Source organism: Triturus cristatus, chromosome 8, assembly GCF_964204655.1.
Source record: "Triturus cristatus chromosome 8, aTriCri1.1, whole genome shotgun sequence".
Classification (NCBI taxonomy): Eukaryota; Metazoa; Chordata; class Amphibia; order Caudata; family Salamandridae; genus Triturus; species Triturus cristatus.
The window spans coordinates 1,621,397,901-1,621,413,779 of record NC_140591.1 but is presented as its reverse complement, the minus strand read 5'-3'; the positions used below and the strand labels follow the sequence as shown (position 1 = coordinate 1,621,413,779).

At 31.7% G+C, this 15,879-nt stretch overlaps 9 non-coding genes across 9 annotated transcripts; all 9 read left to right on the top strand.

Moving 5' to 3' along the window:
* The first annotated feature begins 375 nt into the window (after positions 1 to 375).
* On the top strand, positions 376 to 449 carry TRNAT-AGU (transfer RNA threonine (anticodon AGU)). The gene has a single exon. It is a non-coding gene; the product is annotated as a tRNA-Thr (tRNA).
* Positions 450 to 8,025: 7,576 nt separating this feature from the next.
* TRNAT-CGU (transfer RNA threonine (anticodon CGU)) lies at positions 8,026 to 8,098 on the top strand. Its single transcript has one exon. It is a non-coding gene; the product is annotated as a tRNA-Thr (tRNA).
* Positions 8,099 to 8,532: 434 nt separating this feature from the next.
* Positions 8,533 to 8,606, top strand: TRNAT-AGU (transfer RNA threonine (anticodon AGU)). The gene has a single exon. It is a non-coding gene; the product is annotated as a tRNA-Thr (tRNA).
* A 1,456-nt stretch (positions 8,607 to 10,062) lies between these two features.
* Positions 10,063 to 10,135, top strand: TRNAT-CGU (transfer RNA threonine (anticodon CGU)). The gene has a single exon. It is a non-coding gene; the product is annotated as a tRNA-Thr (tRNA).
* Positions 10,136 to 11,084: 949 nt separating this feature from the next.
* Positions 11,085 to 11,157, top strand: TRNAT-CGU (transfer RNA threonine (anticodon CGU)). The gene has a single exon. It is a non-coding gene; the product is annotated as a tRNA-Thr (tRNA).
* A 947-nt stretch (positions 11,158 to 12,104) lies between these two features.
* On the top strand, positions 12,105 to 12,177 carry TRNAT-CGU (transfer RNA threonine (anticodon CGU)). Its single transcript has one exon. It is a non-coding gene; the product is annotated as a tRNA-Thr (tRNA).
* Positions 12,178 to 12,611: 434 nt separating this feature from the next.
* TRNAT-AGU (transfer RNA threonine (anticodon AGU)) lies at positions 12,612 to 12,685 on the top strand. The gene has a single exon. It is a non-coding gene; the product is annotated as a tRNA-Thr (tRNA).
* A 1,964-nt stretch (positions 12,686 to 14,649) lies between these two features.
* Positions 14,650 to 14,723, top strand: TRNAT-AGU (transfer RNA threonine (anticodon AGU)). The gene has a single exon. It is a non-coding gene; the product is annotated as a tRNA-Thr (tRNA).
* A 438-nt stretch (positions 14,724 to 15,161) lies between these two features.
* On the top strand, positions 15,162 to 15,234 carry TRNAT-CGU (transfer RNA threonine (anticodon CGU)). The gene has a single exon. It is a non-coding gene; the product is annotated as a tRNA-Thr (tRNA).
* Positions 15,235 to 15,879: the final 645 nt, after the last annotated feature.

The window sequence follows — 15,879 nt, the reverse complement described above, 5'->3', positions numbered from 1 at the left end:
AAAAGAAAAGTGTTGTTCTGTGAACATTAGAATGGGTCATCTTAAATTGAAAAACAAAAAAACGTGGTATTGTGAAGATTTTCAAAGTAATGCTTTGAATGAAAAAGGGAAAAAAGAGTGACAAAGAGCAAAATAGAGATGAAAAATCATTCTAGAGTTGAAATCAAGTAATGCATTCTTAAAGAAGGCATAATTAAAACATTTATGAACAGGATAAGCAATATATCAATGAGGTGTTTATGAATAGGATCAGTATCCTCGTCTAAACTATTTGAGTAGTGCGTTTTCTGAACTGAGAAATGATTATGAAAGTGAACAACTCAGGTTTCTCTTGAACACCATATGGCAAACTGTTCCTTAAAGCATTTTCAAGAGGGTGCTGTGGCTTAGCTGGTTAAAGCGCCTGTCTAGTAAACAGGAGATCCTGAGTTCAAATCTCAGCAGTGCCTTGCTTTCTTCATTCTTAAATAAAAAATTATTTTCATTAAGTCGTCCTGCGATTCAATTAAATTAGAAAAGTCTGATTTATCTTTCGGTTGAACAGATCATCTTAAACCTAATAATAACTGAAAGTGTTTTCAATATTATAGTAACAATACTGTGATTGCAAAAATCAAAAAGGTATTTCAATGAGCAAGAGGCAGATGAAATATAACCCTAGATTTGAGCAATATTGATGAATATATGTAAAACACTTATTTATGAACTATTCAAAATATGGGATTGAGTTTAAAATGTGTTCTTTTGTAATACAACATAGCTATTCTTGTTTACAGATTAGGAATCCTTGCTTGTTTAACATTAGAATACATATTAAGACACTTTAACACAGGCACAGAATTTGATTACCAATACTAAATTAATGATCCCTTCTGTATCACTAAAATAGGTGCTGTGGCTAAGTGATTAAAGCGCCTGTCTCGTAAACAGGAAATCCTGAGTTTAAATCTCAGCAGCACCTTATTATTGGTCCTTACATGTAAAAATAATTTTCATCACGCAAATGTTTAATACATTTTAAAAAGAAAAGTGTTGTTCTGTGAACATTAGAATGGGTCATCTTAAATTGTAAAACTAACAAACGTGGTATTGTGAAGATTTTCAAAGTAATGCTTTGAATGAAAAAGGGAAAAAAGAGTGACAAAGAGCAAAATAGAGATAAAAAATCATTCTAGAGTTGAAATCAAGTAATGCATTCTTAAAGAAGGCATAATTAAAACATTTATGAACAGGATAAGCAATATATCAATGAGGTGTTTATCAATAGGATCAGTATCCTTGTCTAAAATAGTTGAGTAGAGCGTTTTCTGAACTGAGAAATGATTATGAAAGTGAAAAACTCAGGATTCTCTTGAACACCATATGGCAAACTGTTCCTTAAAGCATTTTCAAGAGGGTGCTGTGGCTTAGCTGGTTAAAGCGCCTGTCTAGTAAACAGGAGATCCTAAATTCAAATCTCAGCAGTGCCTTGCTTTCATCATTCTTAAATAAAAAATTATTTTCATTAAGTTGTCCTGCGATTCAATTAAATTAGAAAAGTCTGATTTATCTTTCGGTTGAACAGATCATCTTAAACCTAATACTAACTGAAAGTGTTTTCAATATTATAGTAACAATACTGTGATTGCAAAAATCAAAAAGGTATTTCAATGAGCAAGAGGCAGATGAAATATAACCCTAGATTTGAGCAATATTGATGAATATATGTAAAACACTTATTTATGAACTATTCAAAATATGGGATTGAGGTTAAAATGTGTTCTTTTGTAATACAACATAGCTATTCTTGTTTACAGATTAGGAATCCTTGCTTGTTTAACATTAGAATACATATTAAGACACTTTAACACAGGCACAGAATTTGATTACCAATACTAAATTAATGATCCCTTCTGTATCACTAAAATAGGTGCTGTGGCTAAGTGGTTAATGCGCCTGTCTCGTAAACAGGAAATCCTGAGTTTAAATCTCAGCAGCACCTTATTATTGGTCCTTACATGTAAAAATAATTTTCATCACGCAAATGTTTAATACATTTTAAAAAGAAAAGTGTTGTTCTGTGAACATTAGAATGGGTCATCTTAAATTGTAAAACTAACAAACGTGGTATTGTGAAGATTTTCAAAGTAATGCTTTGAATGAAAAAGGGAAAAAAGAGTGACAAAGAGCAAAATAGAGATAAAAAATCATTCTAGAGTTGAAATCAAGTAATGCATTCTTAAAGAAGGCATAATTAAAACATTTATGAACAGGATAAGCAATATATCAATGAGGTGTTTATCAATAGGATCAGTATCCTTGTCTAAAATAGTTGAGTAGAGCGTTTTCTGAACTGAGAAATGATTATGAAAGTGAAAAACTCAGGATTCTCTTGAACACCATATGGCAAACTGTTCCTTAAAGCATTTTCAAGAGGGTGCTGTGGCTTAGCTGGTTAAAGTGCTAGTCTAGTAAACAGGAGATCCTGAGTTCAAATCTCAGCAGTGCCTTGCTTTCCTCATTCTTAAATAAAAAACTATTTTCATTAATTCGTCCTGCGATTCAATTAAATTAGAAAAGTCTGATTTATCTTTCGGTTGAACAGATCATCTTAAACCTAATAAAAACTGAAAGTGTTTTCAATATTATAGTAACAATACTGGGATTGCAAAATCAAAAAGGTATTTCAATGAGCAAGAGGCAGATGAAATATAACCATAGATTTGAGCAATATTGATGAATATATGTAAAACACTTATTTATGAACTATTCAAAATCTGGGATTGAGTTTAAAATGTGTTCTTTTGTAATACAACATAGCTATTCTTGTTTACAGATTAGGAATCCTTGCTTGTTTAACATTAGAATATATATTAAGACACTTTAACACAGGCACAGAATTTGATCACCAATACTAAATTAATGATCCCTTCTGTATCACTAAAATAGGTGCAGTGGCTAAGTGGTTAAAGCGCCTGTCTCGTAAACAGAAAATCCTGAATTCAAATCTCAGCAGCACCTTATTATTGGTCCTTACATGTAAAAATAATTTTCATCACGCAAATGTTAAATACATTTTAAAAAGAAAAGTATTGTTCTGTGAACATTAGAATGGGTCATCTTAAATTGAAAAACAAAAAAACGTGGTTTTGTGAAGATTTTCAAAGTAATGTTTTGAATGAAAAAGGGAAAAAAGAGTGACAAAGAGCAAAATAGAGATAAAAAATCATTCTAGAGTTGAATTCAAGTAATGCATTCTTAAAGAAGGCATAATTAAAACATTTATGAACAGGATAAGCAATATATCAATGAGGTGTTTATCAATAGGATCAGTATCCTTGTCTAAAATAGTTGAGTAGAGCGTTTTCTGAACTGAGAAATGATTATGAAAGTGAAAAACTCAGGATTCTCTTGAACACCATATGGCAAACTGTTCCTTAAAGCATTTTCAAGAGGGTGCTGTGGCTTAGCTGGTTAAAGCGCCTGTCTAGTAAACAGGAGATCCTAAATTCAAATCTCAGCAGTGCCTTGCTTTCATCATTCTTAAATAAAAAATTATTTTCATTAAGTCGTCCTGCGATTCAATTAAATTAGAAAAGTCTGATTTATCTTTCGGTTGAACAGATCATCTTAAACCTAATACTAACTGAAAGTGTTTTCAATATTATAGTAACAATACTGTGATTGCAAAAATCAAAAAGGTATTTCAATGAGCAAGAGGCAGATGAAATATAACCCTAGATTTGAGCAATATTGATGAATATATGTAAAACACTTATTTATGAACTATTCAAAATATGGGATTGAGGTTAAAATGTGTTCTTTTGTAATACAACATAGCTATTCTTGTTTACAGATTAGGAATCCTTGCTTGTTTAACATTAGAATACATATTAAGACACTTTAACACAGGCACAGAATTTGATTACCAATACTAAATTAATGATCCCTTCTGTATCACTAAAATAGGTGCTGTGGCTAAGTGGTTAATGCGCCTGTCTCGTAAACAGGAAATCCTGAGTTTAAATCTCAGCAGCACCTTATTATTGGTCCTTACATGTAAAAATAATTTTCATCACGCAAATGTTTAATACATTTTAAAAAGAAAAGTGTTGTTCTGTGAACATTAGAATGGGTCATCTTAAATTGTAAAACTAACAAACGTGGTATTGTGAAGATTTTCAAAGTAATGCTTTGAATGAAAAAGGGAAAAAAGAGTGACAAAGAGCAAAATAGAGATAAAAAATCATTCTAGAGTTGAAATCAAGTAATGCATTCTTAAAGAAGGCATAATTAAAACATTTATGAACAGGATAAGCAATATATCAATGAGGTGTTTATCAATAGGATCAGTATCCTTGTCTAAAATAGTTGAGTAGAGCGTTTTCTGAACTGAGAAATGATTATGAAAGTGAAAAACTCAGGATTCTCTTGAACACCATATGGCAAACTGTTCCTTACAGCATTTTCAAGAGGGTGCTGTGGCTTAGCTGGTTAAAGTGCTAGTCTAGTAAACAGGAGATCCTGAGTTCAAATCTCAGCAGTGCCTTGCTTTCCTCATTCTTAAATAAAAAACTATTTTCATTAATTCGTCCTGCGATTCAATTAAATTAGAAAAGTCTGATTTATCTTTCGGTTGAACAGATCATCTTAAACCTAATAAAAACTGAAAGTGTTTTCAATATTATAGTAACAATACTGGGATTGCAAAATCAAAAAGGTATTTCAATGAGCAAGAGGCAGATGAAATATAACCATAGATTTGAGCAATATTGATGAATATTTGTAAAACACTTATTTATGAACTATTCAAAATCTGGGATTGAGTTTAAAATGTGTTCTTTTGTAATACAACATAGCTATTCTTGTTTACAGATTAGGAATCCTTGCTTGTTTAACATTAGAATATATATTAAGACACTTTAACACAGGCACAGAATTTGATCACCAATACTAAATTAATGATCCCTTCTGTATCACTAAAATAGGTGCAGTGGCTAAGTGGTTAAAGCGCCTGTCTCGTAAACAGAAAATCCTGAATTCAAATCTCAGCAGCACCTTATTATTGGTCCTTACATGTAAAAATAATTTTCATCACGCAAATGTTAAATACATTTTAAAAAGAAAAGTATTGTTCTGTGAACATTAGAATGGGTCATCTTAAATTGAAAAACAAAAAAACGTGGTTTTGTGAAGATTTTCAAAGTAATGTTTTGAATGAAAAAGGGAAAAAAGAGTGACAAAGAGCAAAATAGAGATAAAAAATCATTCTAGAGTTGAATTCAAGTAATGCATTCTTAAAGAAGGCATGATTAAAACATTTATGAACAAGATAAGCAATATATCAATGAGGTGTTTATGAATAGGATCAGTATCCTCGTCTAAAGTAGTTGAGTAGAGCGTTTTCTGAACTGAGAAATGAATATGAAAGTGAAAAACTCAGGATTCTCTTGAACACCATATGGCAAACTGTTCCTTAAAGCATTTTCAAGAGGGTGCTGTGACTTAGCTGGTTAAAGCGCCTGTCTAGTAAACAGGAGATCCTGAGTTCAAATCTAAGCAGTGCCTTGCTTTCCTCATTCTTATATAAAAAACTATTTTCATTAAGTCATCCTGCGATTCAATTCAATTAGAAAAGTCTGATTTATCTTTCAGTTGAACAGATCATCTTAAACCTAATAAAAACTGAAAGTGTTTTCAATATTATAGTAACAATACTGTGATTGCAAAATCAAAAAGCTATTTCAATGAGCAAGAGGCAGATGAAATATAACCCCAGATTTGAGCAATATTGATGAATATATGTAAAACACTTATTTATGAACTATTCAAAATATGGGATTGAGTTTAAAATGTGTTCTTTTGTAATACAACATAGCTATTCTTGTTTACAGATTAGGAATCCTTGCTTGTTTAACATTAGAATACATATTAAGACACTTTAACACAGGCACAGAATTTGATCACCAATACTAAATTAATGATCCCTTCTGTATCACTAAAATAGGTGCTGTTGCTAAGTGGTTAAAGCGCCTGTCTCGTAAACAGGAAATCCTGAGTTCAAATGTCAGCAGCACCTTATTATTGGTCCTTACATGTAAAAATAATTTTCATCACGCAAATGTTTAATGCGTTTTAAAAAGAAAAGTATTGTTCTGTGAACATTAGAATGGGTCATCTTAAATTGAAAAACAAAAAAACGTGGTGTTGTGAAGATTTTCAAAGTAATGTTTTGAATGAAAAAGGGAAGAAAGAGTGACAAAGAGCAAAATAGAGATAAAAAATCATTCTAGAGTTGAATTCAAGTAATGCATTCTTAAAGAAGGCATGATTAAAACATTTATGAACAAGATAAGCAATATATCAATGAGGTGTTTATGAATAGGATCAGTATCCTCGTCTAAAGTAGTTGAGTAGAGCGTTTTCTGAACTGAGAAATGATTATGAAAGTGAAAAACTCAGGATTCTCTTGAACACCATATGGCAAACTGTTCCTTAAAGCATTTTCAAGAGGGTGCTGTGGCTTAGCTAGTTAAAGCGCCTGTCTAGTAAACAGGAGATCCTGAGTTCAAATCTCAGCAGTGCCTTGCTTTCCTCATTCTTATATAAAAAACTATTTTCATTAAGTCGTCCTGCGATTCAATTCAATTAGAAAAGTCTGATTTATCTTTCGGTTGAACAGATCATCTTAAACCTAATAGAAACTGAAAGTGTTTTCAATATTATAGTAACAATACTGTAATCGCAAAAATCAAAAAGGTATTTCAATGAGCAAGAGGCAGATGAAATATAACCCTAGATTTGAGCAATATTGATGAATATATGTAAAACATTTATTTATGAGCTATTCAAAATATGGGATTGAGTTTAAAATGTGTTCTTTTGTAATACAACATAGCTATTCTTGTTTACAGATTAGCAATCCTTGCTTGTTTATACATTAGAATACATATTAAGACACTTTAACACAGGCACAGAATGTGATCACCAATACTATATTAATGATCCCTTTTGTATCACTAAACTATTTGCTGTGGCAAAGTGGTTAAAGTGCCTGTCTCGTAAACAGGAAATCCTGAGTTCAAATCTCAGCAGCACCTTATTATTGGTCCTTACATGTAAAAATAATTTTCAGCACGCAAATGTTTAATACATTTTAAAAAGAAAAGTGTTGTTCTGTGAACATTAGAATGGGTCATCTTAAATTGAAAAACAAAAAAACGTGGTATTGTGAAGATTTTCAAAGTAATGCTTTGAATGAAAAAGGGAAAAAAGAGTGACAAAGAGCAAAATAGAGATGAAAAATCATTCTAGAGTTGAAATCAAGTAATGCATTCTTAAAGAAGGCATAATTAAAACATTTATGAACAGGATAAGCAATATATCAATGAGGTGTTTATGAATAGGATCAGTATCCTCGTCTAAACTATTTGAGTAGTGCGTTTTCTGAACTGAGAAATGATTATGAAAGTGAACAACTCAGGTTTCTCTTGAACACCATATGGCAAACTGTTCCTTAAAGCATTTTCAAGAGGGTGCTGTGGCCTAGCTGGTTAAAGCGCCTGTCTAGTAAACAGGAGATCCTGAGTTCAAATCTCAGTAGTGCCTTGCTTTCCTCATTCTTAAATAAAAAACTATTTTCATTAATTCGTCCTGCGATTCAATTAAATTAGAAAAGTCTGATTTATCTTTCGGTTGAACAGATCATCTTAAACCTAATAAAAACTGAAAGTGTTTTCAATATTATAGTAACAATACTGGGATTGCAAAATCAAAAAGGTATTTCAATGAGCAAGAGGCAGATGAAATATAACCCTAGATTTGAGCAATATTGATGAATATATGTAAAACACTTATTTATGAACTATTCAAAATATGGGATTGAGTTTAAAATGTGTTCTTTTGTAATACAACATAGCAATTCTTGTTTACAGATTAGGAATCCTTGCTTGTTTAACATTAGAATACATATTAAGACACTTTAACACAGGCACAGAATTTGATCACCAATACTAAATTAATGATCCCTTCTGTATCACTAAAATAGGTGCTGTGGCTAAGTGGTTAAAGCGCCTGTCTCGTAAACAGGAAATCCTGAGTTCAAATCTCAGCAGCACCTTATTATTGGTCCTTACATGTAAAAATAATTTTCATCACGCAAATGTTTAATACATTTTAAAAAGAATAGTGTTGTTCTGTGAACATTAGAATGGGTCATCTTAAATTGAAAAACAAAAAAACGTGGTATTGTGAAGATTTTCAAAGTAATGCTTTGAATGAAAAAGGGAAAAAAGAGTGACAAAGAGCAAAATAGAGATAAAAAATCATTCTAGAGTTGAATTCAAGTAATGCATTCTTAAAGAAGGCATAATTAAAACATTTATGAACAGGATAAGCAATATATCAATGAGGTGTTTATGAATAGGATCAGTATCCTCGTCTAAAGTAGTTGAGTAGAGCGTTTTCTGAACTGAGAAATGATTATGAAAGTGAAAAACTCAGGTTTCTCTTGAACACCATATGGCAAACTGTTCCTTAAAGCATTTTCAAGAGGGTGCTGTGGCTTAGCTGGTTAAAGCGCCTGTCTAGTAAACAGGAGATCCTGAGTTCAAATCTCAGCAGTGCCTTGCTTTCCTCATTCTTAAATAAAAAACTATTTTCATTAATTCGTCCTGCGATTCAATTAAATTAGAAAAGTCTGATTTATCTATCGGTTGAACAAATCATCTTAAACCTAATAAAAACTGAAAGTGTTTTCAATATTATAGTAACAATACTGTGATTGCAAAATCAAAAAGGTATTTCAATGAGCAAGAGGCAGATGAAATATAACCCTAGATTTGAGCAATATTGATGAATATATATAAAACACTTATTCATGAACTATTCAAAATATGGGATTGAGTTTAAAATGTGTTCTTTTTTAACACAACATAGCTATTCTTGTTTACAGATTAGGAATCCTTGCTTTTTTAACATTAGAATACATATTAAGACACTTTAACACAGGCACAGAAGTTGATCACCAATACTAAATTAATGATCCCTTCTGTATCACTAAAGTAGATGCTGTGGCTAAGTGGTTAAAGCGCTTGTCTCGTAAACAGGAAATTCTGAGTTCAAATCTCAGCAGCACCTTATTATTGGTCCTTACATGTAAAAATAATTTTCATCACGCAAATGTTTAATACATTTTAAAAAGAAAAGTGTTGTTCTGTGAACATTAGAATGGGTCATCTTAAATTGAAAAACAAAAAAAGTGGTATTGTGAAGATTTTCAAAGTAATGCTTTGAATGAAAAAGGGAAAAAAGAGTGACAAAGAGCAAAATAGAGATAAAAAATCATTCTAGAGTTGAATTCAAGTAATGCATTCTTAAAGAAGGCATAATTAAAACATTTATGAACAGGATAAGCAATATATCAATGAGGTGTTTATGAATAGGATCAGTATCCTCGTCTAAACTATTTGAGTAGTGCGTTTTCTGAACTGAGAAATGATTATGAAAGTGAAAAACTCAGGTTTCTCTTGAACACCATATGGCAAACTGTTCCTTAAAGCATTTTCAAGAGGGTGCTGTGGCTTAGCTGGTTGAAGCGCCTATCTAGTAGACAGGAGATCCTGAGTTCAAATCTCAGCAGTGCCTTGCTTTCCTCATTCTTAAATAAAAAATTATTTTCATTAAGTCGTCCTGCGATTCAATTAAATTAGAAAAGTCTGATTTATCTTTCGGTTGAACAGATCATCTTAAACCTAATAAAAACTGAAAGTGTTTTCAATATTATAGTAACAATACTGTGATTGCAAAATCAAAAAGGTATTTCAATGAGCAAGAGGCAGATGAAATATGACCCTAGATTTGAGCAATATTGATGAATATATGTAAAACACTTATTTATAAACTATTCAAAATATGGGATTGAGTTTAAAATGTGTTCTTTTTTAATACAACATAGCTATTCTTGTTTACAGATTAGGAATCCTTGCTTGTTTAACATTAGAATACATATTAAGACACTTTAACACAGGCACAGAAGTTGATCACCAATACTAAATTAATGATCCCTTCTGTATCACTAAAATAGGTGCTGTGGCTAAGTGGTTAAAGCGCCTGTCTCGTAAACAGGAAATCCTGAGTTCAAATCTCAGCAGCACCTTATTATTGGTCCTTACATGTAAAAATAATTTTCATCACGCAAATGTTTAATACATTTGAAAAAGAATAGTGTTGTTCTGTGAACATTAGAATGGGTCATCTTAAATTGAAAAACAAAAAAACGTGGTATTGTGAAGATTTTCAAAGTAATGCTTTGAATGAAAAAGGGAAAAAAGAGTGACAAAGAGCAAAATAGAGATAAAAAATCATTCTAGAGTTGAATTCAAGTAATGCATTCTTAAAGAAGGCATAATTAAAACATTTATGAACAGGATAAGCAATATATCAATGAGGTGTTTATGAATAGGATCAGTATACTCGTCTAAAGTAGTTGAGTAGAGCGTTTTCTGAACTGAGAAATGATTATGAAAGTGAAAAAATTCAGGTTTCTCTTGAACACCATATGGCAAACTGTTCCTTAAAGCATTTTCAAGAGGGTGCTGTGGCTTAGCTGGTTAAAGCGCCTGTCTAGTAAACAGAATATCCTGAGTTCAAATCTCAGCATTGCCTTGCTTTCCTCATTCTTAAATAAAAAACTATTTTCATTAATTCGTCCTGCGATTCAATTAAATTAGAAAAGTCTGATTTATCTTTCGGTTGAACAGATCATCTTAAACCTAATAATAACTGAAAGTGTTTTCAATATTATAGTAACAATACTGTGATTGCAAAAATCAAAATGGTATTTCAATGAGCAAGAGGCAGATGAAATATAACCCTAGATTTGAGCAATATTGATGAATATATGTAAAACACTTATTTATGAACTATTCAAAATATGGGATTGAGTTTAACATGTGTTCTTTTGTAATACAACATAGCTATTCTTGTTTACAGATTAGGAATCCTTGCTTGTTTAACATTAGAATACATATTAAGACACTTTAACACAGGCACAGCATTTGATCACCAATACTAAATTAATGATCCCTTCTGTATCACTAAAATAGGGTGCTGTGGCTAAGTGGTTAAAGCACCTGTCTCGTAAACAGGAAATCCTGAGTTCAAATCTCAGCAGCACCTTATTATTGGTCCTTACATGTAAAAATAATTTTCAGCACGCAAATGTTTAATACATTTTAAAAAGAAAAGTGTTGTTCTGTGAACATTAGAATGGGTCATCTTAAATTGAAAAACAAAAAAACGTGGTATTGTGAAGATTTTCAAAGTAATGCTTTGAATGAAAAAGGGAAAAAAGAGTGACAAAGAGCAAAATAGAGATGAAAAATCATTCTAGAGTTGAAATCAAGTAATGCATTCTTAAAGAAGGCATAATTAAAACATTTATGAACAGGATAAGCAATATATCAATGAGGTGTTTATGAATAGGATCAGTATCCTCGTCTAAACTATTTGAGTAGTGCGTTTTCTGAACTGAGAAATGATTATGAAAGTGAACAACTCAGGTTTCTCTTGAACACCATATGGCAAACTGTTCCTTAAAGCATTTTCAAGAGGGTGCTGTGGCTTAGCTGGTTAAAGCGCCTGTCTAGTAAACAGAAGATCCTGAGTTCAAATCTCAGCAGTGCCTTGCTTTCCTCATTCTTAAATAAAAAATTATTTTCATTAAGTCGTCCTGCGATTCAATTAAATTAGAAAAGTCTGATTTATCTTTCGGTCGAACAGATCATCTTAAACCTAATAATAACTGAAAGTGTTTTCAATAATATAGTAACAATACTGTGATTGCAAAAATCAAAAAGGTATTTCAATGAGCAAGAGGCAGATGAAATATAACCCTAGATTTGAGCAATATTGATGAATATATGTAAAACACTTATTTATGAACTATTCAAAATATGGGATTGAGTTTAAAATGTGTTCTTTTGTAATACAACATAGCTATTCTTGTTTACAGATTAGGAATCCTTGCTTGTTTAACATTAGAATACATATTAAGACACTTTAACACAGGCACAGAATTTGATTACCAATACTAAATTAATGATCCCTTCTGTATCACTAAAATAGGTGCTGTGGCTAAGTGGTTAAAGCGCCTGTCTCGTAAACAGGAAATCCTGAGTTCAAATCTCAGCAGCACCTTATTATTGGTCCTTACATGTAAAAATAATTTTCATCACGCAAATGTTTAATACATTTTAAAAAGAATAGTGTTGTTCTGTGAACATTAGAATGGGTCATCTTAAATTGAAAAACAAAAAAACGTGGTATTGTGAAGATTTTCAAAGTAATGCTTTGAATGAAAAAGGGAAAAAAGAGTGACAAAGAGCAAAATAGAGATAAAAAATCATTCTAGAGTTGAATTCAAGTAATGCATTCTTAAAGAAGGCATAATTAAAACATTTATGAACAGGATAAGCAATATATCAATGAGGTGTTTATGAATAGGATCAGTATCCTCGTCTAAAGTAGTTGAGTAGAGCGTTTTCTGAACTGAGAAATGATTATGAAAGTGAAAAACTCAGGTTTCTCTTGAACACCATATGGCAAACTGTTCCTTAAAGCATTTTCAAGAGGGTGCTGTGGCTTAGCTGGTTAAAGCGCCTGTCTAGTAAACAGGAGATCCTGAGTTCAAATCTCAGCAGTGCCTTGCTTTCCTCATTCTTAAATAAAAAACTATTTTCATTAATTCGTCCTGCGATTCAATTAAATTAGAAAAGTCTGATTTATCTATCGGTTGAACAAATCATCTTAAACCTAATAAAAACTGAAAGTGTTTTCAATATTATAGTAACAATACTGTGATTGCAAAATCAAAAAGGTATTTCAATGAGCAAGAGGCAGATGAAATATAATCCTAGATTTGAGCAATATTGATGAATATATATAAAACACTTATTCATGAACTATTCAAAATATGGGATTGAGTTTAAAATGTGTTCTTTTTTAACACAACATAGCTATTCTTGTTTACAGATTAGGAATCCTTGCTTTTTTAACATTAGAATACATATTAAGACACTTTAACACAGGCACAGAAGTTGATCACCAATACTAAATTAATGATCCCTTCTGTATCACTAAAGTAGATGCTGTGGCTAAGTGGTTAAAGCGCCTGTCTCGTAAACAGGAAATTCTGAGTTCAAATCTCAGCAGCACCTTATTATTGGTCCTTACATGTAAAAATAATTTTCATCACGCAAATGTTTAATACATTTTAAAAAGAAAAGTGTTGTTCTGTGAACATTAGAATGGGTCATCTTAAATTGAAAAACAAAAAAAGTGGTATTGTGAAGATTTTCAAAGTAATGCTTTGAATGAAAAAGGGAAAAAAGAGTGACAAAGAGCAAAATAGAGATAAAAAATCATTCTAGAGTTGAATTCAAGTAATGCATTCTTAAAGAAGGCATAATTAAAACATTTATGAACAGGATAAGCAATATATCAATGAGGTGTTTATGAATAGGATCAGTATCCTCGTCTAAACTATTTGAGTAGTGCGTTTTCTGAACTGAGAAATGATTATGAAAGTGAAAAACTCAGGTTTCTCTTGAACACCATATGGCAAACTGTTCCTTAAAGCATTTTCAAGAGGGTGCTGTGGCTTAGCTGGTTAAAGCGCCTGTCTAGTAAATAGGAGATCCTGAGTTCAAATCTCCACAGTGCCTTGCTTTCCTCATTCTTAAATAAAAAAAATATTTTCATTAAGTCGTCCTGCGATTCAATTAAATTAGAAAAGTCTGATTTATCTTTCGGTTGAACAGATCATCTTAAACCTAATAAAAGCTGAAAGTGTTTTCAATATTATAGTAACAATACTGTGATTGCAAAATCAAAAAGGTATTTCAATGAGCAAGAGGCATATGAAATATAACCCTAGATTTGAGCAATATTGATGAATATATGTAAAACACTTATTTATGAACTATTCAAAATATGGGATTGTGTTTAAAATGTGTTCTTTTTTAATACAACATAGCTATTCTTGTTTACAGATTAGGAATCCTTGCTTGTTTAACATTAGAATACATATTAAGACACTTTAACACAGGCACAGAATTTGATCACCAATACTAAATTAATGATCCCTTCTGTATCACTAAAATAGGTTCTGTGGCTAAGTGGTTAAAGCACCTGTCTCGTAAATAGGAAATCCTGAGTTCAAATCTCAGCAGCACCTTATTATTGGTCCTTACATGTAAAAATAATTTTCATCACGCAAATGTTTAATACATTTTAAAAAGAAAAGTGTTGTTCTGTGAACATTAGAATGGGTCATCTTAAATTGAAAAACTAAAAAACATGGTATTGTGAAGATTTTCAAAGTAATGCTTTGAATGAAAAACGGAACAAAGAGTGACAAAGAGCAAAAGAGAGATAAAAAATCATTCTAGAGTTGAAATCAAGTAATGCATTCTTAAAGAAGGCATAATTAAAACATTTATGAACAGGATAAGCAATATATCAATGAGGTGTTTATCAATAGGATCAGTATCCTCGTCTAAAGTAGTTGAGTAGAGCGTTTTCTGAACTGAGAAATGATTATGAAAGTGAAAAACTCAGGAGTCTCTTGAACACCATATGGCAAACTGTTCCTTAAAGCATTTTCAAGAGGGTGCTGTGGCTTAGCTGGTTAAAGCGCCTGTCTAGTAAACAGGAGATCCTGAGTTCAAATCTCAGCAGTGCCTTGCTTTCCTCATTCTTAAATAAAAAACTATTTTCATTAATTCGTCCTGCGATTCAATTAAATTAGAAAAGTCTGATTTATCTTTCGGTTGAACAGATCATCTTAAACCTAATAAAAACTGAAATTGTTTTCAATATTATAGTAACAATACTGTGATTGCAAAATCAAAAAGGTATTTCAATGAGCAAGAGGCAGATGAAATATAACCCTAGATTTGAGCAATATTGATGAATATATGTAAAACACTTATTTATGAACTATTCAAAATATGGGATTGAGTTTAAAATGTGTTCTTTTTTAATACAACATAGCTATTCTTGTTTACAGATTAGGAATCCCTGCTTGTTTAACATTAGAATACAAATTAAGACACTTTAACACAGGCATAGAATTTGATCACCAATACTAAATTAATGATCCCTTCTATATAACTAAAGTAGGTGCTGTGGCTAAGTGGTTAAAGCGCCTGTCTCGTAAACAGGAAATCCTGAGTTCAAATCTCAGCAGCACCTTATTATTGGTCCTTACATGTAAAAATAATTTTCATCACGCAAATGTTTAATACATTTTTAAAAGAAAAGTGTTGTTCTGTGAACATTAGAATGGGTCATCTTAAATTGAAAAACAAAAAAACGTGGTTTTGTGAAGATTTTCAAAGTAATGTTTTGAATGCAAAAGGGAAAAAAGAGTGACAAAGAGCAAAATAGAGATAAAAAATCATTCTAGAGTTGAATTCAAGTAATGCATTCTTAAAGAAGGCATAATTAAAACATTTATGAACAGGATAAGCAATATATCAATGAGGTGCTTATCAATAGGATCAGTATCCTCGTCTAAACTATTTGAGTAGTGCGTTTTCTGAACTGAGAAATGATTATGAAAGTGAAAAACTCATGTTTCTCTTGAACACCATATGGCAAACTGTTCCTTAAAACTTTTTCAAGAGGGTGCTGTGGCTTAGCTGGTTAACCCCTTCCACGCGGAGCCGATTCCCGCCCAGTGCTGACCGTTTCTTGCGCGGGCGTGGTCATGACAGAACGGTTCCGTCATGAGCACAGCTCAACCGACGCTCATGACGGAACCGTTCCGTCATGAGCACCGAAGGGGTTAAAGCGCCTGTCTAGTAAACAGGAGATCCTGAGTTCAAATCTCAGCAG